The sequence below is a fragment of the Echinops telfairi genome, unplaced genomic scaffold, assembly GCF_000313985.2.
Source record: "Echinops telfairi isolate 266 unplaced genomic scaffold, ASM31398v2 ScPeMD7_2;HRSCAF=8, whole genome shotgun sequence".
NCBI lineage: Eukaryota > Metazoa > Chordata > Mammalia > Afrosoricida > Tenrecidae > Echinops > Echinops telfairi.
In genome coordinates, this window is record NW_022103898.1 from 63941922 (window position 1) to 63948804 (window position 6883).

General features: G+C 43.1%; 1 non-coding gene and 1 pseudogene across 1 annotated transcript; both read right to left on the reverse strand.

The window, feature by feature from the left end:
* LOC101643687 overlaps window positions 1-2964 on the reverse strand; it is an 8313-nt pseudogene extending 5349 nt beyond the window's left edge.
* A 2264-nt stretch (window positions 2965-5228) lies between these two features.
* On the reverse strand, window positions 5229-5332 carry LOC115870694. Its single transcript, XR_004046847.1, has one exon. It is a non-coding gene; the product is annotated as a U6 spliceosomal RNA (small nuclear RNA).
* Between the last annotated feature and the right edge of the window lie 1551 nt (window positions 5333-6883).

The following is a 6883-nucleotide window of genomic DNA, read 5'->3' on the forward strand; positions in this document are numbered from 1 at the left end:
AGAAAGTAAATGTTTTGAGAATGATGATGGCAACAAATGTCCAAATGTGCTTGACACAATGAATGGATGTATGGATTGTGACAAGAGTTGTACGAGCCCCCATAAAATGATTAAAACAAAACAAAACAAAAACGAACTTTCAAGATAGGAAAGGGTATGTTCTTCTGGCCAGCCATGCTACGTGCCGTGTTCTTCACCAACACCAACATTCAGCTGCGTCAGGTCTTCTCCGGGCTCCCTTATTCCCTGAGCAACTGCCACTTGCCTAGGAAGAGGCTGACAATAACAGGGCTTGGGTCAAATGCACCTTAGTCCTCAAAGGGACACTTTGCTCTAGCAGATTTGCCCAGTGAAATACATCCTTTGCGTTCACTGATTGTGGATCAAAATGAAATCATTAACAACTTCAACAAAAAAAAGAAATTAAAAGACAGAGAGACCTTAGATGTACATTGCAAAGTAAAAGAAATGAATCCAAAAATGGTACACACTGCATGATTCAAAGCATCTGAAATTCTGGAAAAGGCCAAACTACAGAGGCAGGGAAAGCACCTGTGCTACCCATGGGAAGGGATGGAAAGTGGAGCACAGGGTATTTTTAGGACATGAAATATCTTCTTTAGGCTACTGTCATAATAGACACATGGCATTAATAATTTGTCAAAATTCCAGAAGCATGTGTACCACCAATAGTCATCCCTAAATAGGGCACTTCATAATTAGTTAATAATATCAACACTGGTTCATTAATTATAACATACTTCAGGCTGGCAGGCAGGCGTTGAAGGAGACACTGTGTGTAGGGAGGAAAACAAACCTAAAACTGCTGCTGCAAAAAAAGTCTGAAAGTTGGCTATTTATACCATTCCTCTATCTAAGTGGAAGAAGCCCTGGTGGTGTAGTGGTTAGGCATTGGGCTGCATTCCGCATGGTTGGCAGTTCGAAACCACCAGCAGCTCCTCAGGAGAATGACTTTCTATTCCGTCAACAGTTACAATCTCGGAAACCCACAGGGGATTGCTATGAGTCACCATTGACTAGATGGCAGAGAGTGGTTTGAAATTCCTCTACGGCTCTTTAAGGAGGGGAAGGATAAACCCTGAGCTGCTAACTGCAAGGCGGTTTGAATGTACCTGGTTTCTCCCGGAGCACCTGCTTCTGTGAAGAATATAGCTAAGAAGGCCTATGAGGCAATGCGCCCTACCCAGGGGAGCTGAGGTGGAAATGGACTTAACAGCACCTAAGGAGGTCCCGTAGGAAGAGGAGGTTACTATAAACTAGGGAGGGTAGACCAGATACACCAGATACAGGGTCATTCTAAGGGTTGACGATGGTTACCAGCATTCTACCGCCATTGTGCATGTGAAAGTTGGACATTCACTAAGGGAAGGCTGAAGAAGGGAGTATTTGAATCATCGTGCTGGTACTTCGAGGAATATTCAAAGTACCATGGACTGTCAGAAGAGCAAATATCTTTTGTGCAACATTGAGCTAGAGTGCTCCTCGGGCAAGCGGGTGGTGAGACCGTTTCATGTGCTTTGAACATGTTATTAGGAGAAACCAGTCCCTGGAGAAGTACATTAAGCTTGGTGAAGTGGAGGTGCAATGAATACGTTTCCTGACAAGATGGGTTGACACAGTGGCTGTAATGAGGGCTCAAACATAACACTTTGAGGATGGCACAGTGTGCACATGGATTACTGTGAGTTGGACCTGCCCCGATGGCACTTAAGCATCACCATTATACTGGCTCGGGAATCGAACGTAGTACAGGCTGGATTGTTTAGTGACTTCTGCTGAGTCTCATCTGATTTTAGGCTTCAGTCAGAAGACTCCCGGAGGAGCATTTAATTTGGGGGTTTCCAGGTGCTCAGGATCTCTCCAGGGAGGACCGGAGTCCGGTTCAATTCAGAACACTTGGGGTTTATCCTTGAGCACACCCACGCTGTATGGTGTAGGCTGTGCATGCCTTCTCCCCAGGAGACAGCTGCATTCAAATCCCTAAATGTGTACCTCTAACTTTGGAACAAGTGTCCCTGCAGATAGGATTAAATGAAGGGCTCTGAGTTGAGGTTGTCTTTGGGTTACCCAGGTTGACCCTACATGTCATCCTCGTGTCCCTATATGAGAGAATCACAGGAAGATTAGAGACAACACAGAACAGGCAAGATGCAGGCAGAACTGGAGTGTTGTGGCCTCAAGTCAAGTATGCCAGAAGTACCAGAGACTGGAAACCACGGCCACAGAGCAGATTTCCAATCTAGTGTTCCTACGGGGCAGAGCAGAACTGTAGGGCTTTTGTACAATCTTTACAGGAGCAGAGAAGCGGCATCTTTTGCCCTCAGAGCAGCTGGTGGGCTTAACTCATGTAATCCATTACACCACAGGGCTGCTTAGGAAGCCAGAAGAGGAATGGTTTTAGTCTATTGTCCTCAAGAATCGTGAAATAGAAATTTCGGTTGTTTTAAGACACTGAATTTGTGGTTTATTACAATTGCACCAAGAATTACTTGTCAACTGTTTAATACACTGGCTAAAAAAACGTAGCAGAAACATGTCAACAACATGACTCAATTTGGTATTTTCAGCCTAACATACATTCATGTATACGGCACTACAATGCCATTAAGAAAATCAAGAGCCCCACTCCCCAAGTTCCCATGATTGAAAAGAGACATGGCAAATAGTGTGGTCTTACTGCAGCTGTGTTTGTATGGAAGTTTGCCAACACTAGCTTGAAACGCACTTCACAGTTTGCAGACCTACACCCACAGAATTGGTACCAATTAAGAAATGGTTATTTCTAAAACTCTATTACCTTTGGATTAATACCCATTCTTCAATGAGAAGTATACACAAGGCAGGTGTAATTTATGACAACCCTAGAGAAAGAAATACACTGACCTGCTTCAACACAAGATACACAGATGAAAAATGCTGCATTCTCTGGTGCCACTCAGCCATTGCCCTCCCCCCTTTCTAATAGTAATCATTTCTACACCAATCCGTCCTTTCCCCCCCAGTCCACTTAGTCAGGCTTGGTTTTCATTCTCTATACTTTTTTTTTTAGATTTTTATTGGTGCCTAATCCACCTATCATACAATAGTTCAATCATATCAGGAATTGTACAATCATTACCACAATCGATTTTATAACATTTCCCCCCTCATGGCTAAATCTCCTTTAAAATGAGTTGTGTAATCACAACCAGTTCTAGTGCTCCCTTATAGTTACTGTTTATGAAAATAATTTAACTCACGCTCATGGGTTCAGTTGTCCAAGTTCCAACTGCTCAAATCTCATTGCCCACAAAAGATAATCATGAAAGTATTTCAGGTTAATGTAAGTTTCATGCTGCCAAGAAGTTCCTCACATGCACACTATAAACCAGGGTCTTTGCCGGCTTCTCTGTCATCATCGGTGTTCCATCCCTCTGGTTGTTTATCAAGGTTTTCACTTTAGCCCCCACATTTAGGCCGCTAGTCAGCTCTCTAGTTCTTCTTTCACAAAGCGTCGTGGGTGCCAACAGCTACGGCCCTGAACGCTTTCATGGGTACTCCACCCATTACGTGGTGGGGCTTAGTAGCTGTGATTTTATACTTCTCCCTAGGCTACCTTTCAAACTGCCTAAATCTATACTTTAGTGAGTCTAAGGTGACCAGATTTAAAGTGGGACACCATTGACCGGGGGGTGGGGTTCTTGATTAAAAATTTGGTCTATATGGACCAAATAGACCATTCCCTAGCTTGTGGTGCACTCTTTCCAAAAATCGGGACTGTCCTTCCAAAAGCGGGACGTCTGGTCACCTTACTTTAGTCCCATACAAGTTTAGTCTATACCAGTGGTTCTCAGCCTTCCTAATGCCATGACCCTTTAGTTCCTCCTGGTGTGGTGATCCCCTAACCATACAATTATTTTTGTTACTATTTCATAACTGTAATTTTGCTACTGTTATGAAATCAGGTGGCTCAGGAAAGGGTCGTTTGACCCCCATAGGGGTCATGACCCACAGGTTGTGAACCGCTGGTCTATACTTTAGTCTATACCAAGGGTCCTCAAACTTTTAAAACAGGGGGCCAGTTCACTGTCCCTCAGACCCGTTGGAGGGCCGGACTATAGTTTTTAAAAAAAACTATGAACAAATTCCTGTGCACACTGCACATATCTTATCTTGAAGTAAAAAAACAAACAGGGCAAAAACACCTGGGGGGCCAGATAAATGTCCTCGGCGGGCCGTAGTTTGAGGACCCCTGGTCTATACCTTACCCTCATACAAATTGTATTTTGCTTTTACATACATAGGGTGTTTGATTAATATGTTTCACAAGTCAATGTTAAGATTCCCAGCTATTCAACCAGTGATGGCAAACTATATGCCTCACCGAGAAAATTGGTATCTGCAAATAGGGTTCGATGAGATGGAGTCTGTGGTATGGACAAAGGAGCCCTGGTGGTGTCGTGGTTACGCCCTGGGCTGCCACCACCTGCCAGCTCCCCGGGAGAAAGATGAGAGTCAACAAGTTGTTTTTGTTCGCGTGATAGCTTTTATTTGGTCCTCTTCACTGACGGCACATTAAGGCCTTTGCTAGCAAGGGCTGGGTTTATTCTGCCAGTTGCTCGCTCCTGCTCCCTGCCCCAAGCACAGTGCATTGCATTCAAGAATTTGACAGGAGTTTCCTGTTTTGTTATCTCACTTCGAAGGGACATAAACTACTACACTATAAATAGAAACCAGAATGAGTACTAATGGCAAATGACAATAGCAATAAAGGCTTTTAACTGTGCCTGTATAAAAGTGGTATTGTTTACATAAAAATCCTGTAAGATTTTTCCCCCCAGAAATAAATGTACATTTTGATTTATGTGCAGAATCTGGATGTTTATCTCAGTGAAGGAAAATCAAGTTACACAGGTTCATCATGAAATAAAACAGTAAAAATTCTCTCCACACCCTTCTAGACAAATTAGGATAATCACTGTCTGTAAATGGTGGTAAATATCTTCAAACATTTGAAAAGTGGTAACACGCTTCTCTAAGACCCTTACATTGTCCTAAGCATGTGTCTGAGGAGGTTGAATAGACAGACATCACTGCTCCACGGATCAGGAACAGGGCTTTCTACTTCCTGTCAGCCTTGGAACCCAGGGACAGGTCTGCCCTTCCTAGACGGTCACTGTGAGTCAGAATAGACTCACTGGCAGTGAGTTGGTTTTTTAAATTACTTTTTTTAAAGGGAATGCTTCATGAATGTGCGTCTCATACTTGCTCAGGGGACATGCTAATCTCTGTATTGGTCCAATTTCAGTATCTGTGCTGCCGAAGCGAGCAAGGCAGTGAGTTTTGGTTTTTGGAGAGGTTGTTCATTTGCTGCCCGCCTCACACACTAGAATGTAAGCTTCATGCCGAGAAGCTTGTCCCTGTATTCTCAGCATTGCAAACCCAGAACATGGCAGGCAAGCAAAGCAATTTATTGGTAATGAACAAACTTGTTAATTCTTAGGGAAAAAATTTAGGTAAATACCCCTAATTTTGGATACAAATTTACATTTCCTAAGGTCAACCACTTATAGGCCACTAAAAAAAAATGTTTCAAGGGAGCAAGTTAAAAATATTTGCAACGTGAAGACTTTTAAAAGGTTTGTTTGTTGTTTTGTCACTTGAGGGAACAAGCATTCAGTTCTACTCTCAATCTATCACACTTATCTCATGCATTTTTAAAATACCAAATGCATTGATGCATGGTTAATCAATTACAAAAGATTTCGATTTGAGTTCTTCAAACCACCACCACGTTAAAGCTCATTGAGAAGAGCGAGAGAAGCCTGCTAATGTTGAAGGGATTGAGAATATTATTATAAACCACAATTCCTTTTCTAAGATTTAAAGGAGACAAAATAGTTGGAGCTAAATCCCATGGAGACAGGTTAAATACATTTGCAGTGATGAGTTTGGATTCTGTTTGCTGTTATACTTCTACAGAGGACAGCACAACAAAGCCTGCCTTAACTTCCCAAGTAGAGGATGCAGAATGTTTGATTCAGAATGTCTGCACAAGGTAGATTACATACTTGCATAGAAGAAACAAAAGTTGTATTACTATGGAAGATCAAACAGGGTTTTGGGGCCATTTTTCTTTTAGAACAATTGTTTTTCTCCCAAGTCTAGTTTCTCAAAGTGTCTGTAGGGACATAAAAATGAACTCTCATGACTTAACTGTTTTAGTACTTTTTCATTTAAGCACCAGAAACGTCCGCCTACATGTGATATGCATTCCCAAGCTGTTCAAAATGGGAGAAAATGTTTTGGCAAACTACAGTTCTATTTCTATCAGCACCGCCCCCCAAAAAGACCCAGAGACTGGCACTGGCAATCACTTTACTCCTTTTAATGTCTATGGTGCCAGAACGACTGCCAATCCCATCTGAGGGAAGGAAACCAAAGCACCTAGCCGAGGCCACATGAGCAGCAGTGGCAGGGCTGGACTAGAGGACCAGCCAAGCCTGGTTCCTGATGATGCAGTGTGCTACAGGCTGCCACTAGGTCAGCAGTTTGAATCCACCAGTCACCCCTTGGGAGAAACATGGGCCTTTCTGCTCCGGTAAAGGCTTAAAGTATCCAAAACCCTCAAAAGGGGCACTTTTACTTCCCTATAAAGTCGCTGTGAGTCAGAATCCCCTTGACGGGAGTGGCTTTTTTGCTTGTTTTGCTTGTCACAACCTGGGGTAGAGAGCGATGCTGGCATCTCTGGGTAGAGGCCAGGGATGCGGAATTTTCTACAATGTGCAGCACTGCTGTCCTGCCTTCTGGAAACTCTGCACCAGATGACGAAATCCAGAGTGCAGGGTTCTGCTTGGTCTTGGTTGCTACTGTATCCTTAGCC